The sequence below is a fragment of the Littorina saxatilis genome, linkage group LG3, assembly GCF_037325665.1.
Source record: "Littorina saxatilis isolate snail1 linkage group LG3, US_GU_Lsax_2.0, whole genome shotgun sequence".
In the NCBI taxonomy this organism is placed as follows: domain Eukaryota; kingdom Metazoa; phylum Mollusca; class Gastropoda; order Littorinimorpha; family Littorinidae; genus Littorina; species Littorina saxatilis.
The window spans coordinates 58,232,425-58,233,750 of NC_090247.1; the positions used below are offsets into that span (position 1 = coordinate 58,232,425).

The 1,326-nt window shown below is 47.3% G+C and overlaps 1 protein-coding gene across 1 annotated transcript in view; it reads left to right on the plus strand.

The window, feature by feature from the left end:
- Positions 1-1,165: 1,165 nt before the first annotated feature.
- The window catches only part of LOC138962781 (apolipoprotein D-like), a 9,176-nt gene continuing 9,015 nt past the window's right edge, over positions 1,166-1,326 (plus strand). Inside the window, exon 1 of the mRNA XM_070334739.1 lies at positions 1,166-1,326. This exon is cut by the window's right edge and continues 178 nt beyond it. The gene's annotated coding sequence lies outside the window, so the exon portion shown is untranslated.

The following is a 1,326-nucleotide window of genomic DNA, read 5'->3' on the forward strand; positions in this document are numbered from 1 at the left end:
TTACTCAGGGTTGCCTCCTCCCCAAGAGTAGCTGCCTTGCTGGGCTGTCGAGTCCACTCTACCCGGGTTTGTCGTCGAAGTTTTCCTTCTCGTAGCCTTTGCCTTTCCCAAGGCGCACACAAGGCAGTGCGGGTTTTGAAATCGGAGTTGTCCTTCTCCTAGATGAGCGACCATCCAAGGTTGACGAGCCCCATCTGCCCGAAGCAGCTGGTTTTAAGGCGCCAGTGACCCGCCTGCATCCCTTCTCCTGTTAGTCGAAGACAGGGCCCGCCACGTGAAGGCCAGGAGCTGGATTTGACTGTCAGGGGTGTTTGGAGACACGATGCCATATGGAGCATTTCTTGGGAAGTAGGCGCTTATCTCTACTTCCACCCCGGCATAACAGTCCTTGGGCCCCAGGCCTGTGTCTGTTGTATATGATTAGTTCGACCGCGTGAGTGCAACGTCATAATCAATAGAGGGAGAGAGAGCGTTTGTGAGAGTGAGAGGAGGGGGAGGGGGTGTTACTGTTACGGTATAGTTGTTTGTGTAGGTGGCTGTCTATCTATATTATGTTTGTCTATTGTCACTATTATTTCGATTTACGAAGCACAAGTTGCTAAACATGGAGAAAAAAACGCTGAAGAACATCCCAGTAAGTTTAAGCACACACACACACACACACACACACACACACACACACACACACACACACACACACACACAAACACAAACACAAACACAAACACACACACACGCACACACACACACACACATACACATTCACTCACTCACTCACTCTCTCACTCACTCACACAAGCTCACACACTCACACACACACACACACACACACACACACACACACACATATACATACATACATACATACATACATACACGCATGCGCACTCACATGAGCGCGCGTGCATACACAAACACACACGTTGACACAGACACACACACAATACAACACCAAGTTCTGCAGATATATGCCTTGCCCGTGTCAACGTACGGCCTCTACATGATGTATCGTAGCACAAACACTAGATACTGTGTATCTGCCATCAGTTTACCACACAACAGTCACAAAGAACGATGCAATCACAGCAAGTGACAACTGACACCGTCACTATCATATCCACTTCATTGTAATAATTATCGGTGACAAGCTCGCGTCATCACAGCTTTCACCATTAGCCTAGAACCGCAGTGCAGATAGAAGGAGTGTTGCGAATGAAGAGAGCATACTTCTTCATCACTCCTCGTATATGCTCAACTTGTTCAATCAAGCTCCAAGAACTTGACAACATATTGTTGTAAGAAACATTACTTAAAGAGTAAGCTTAG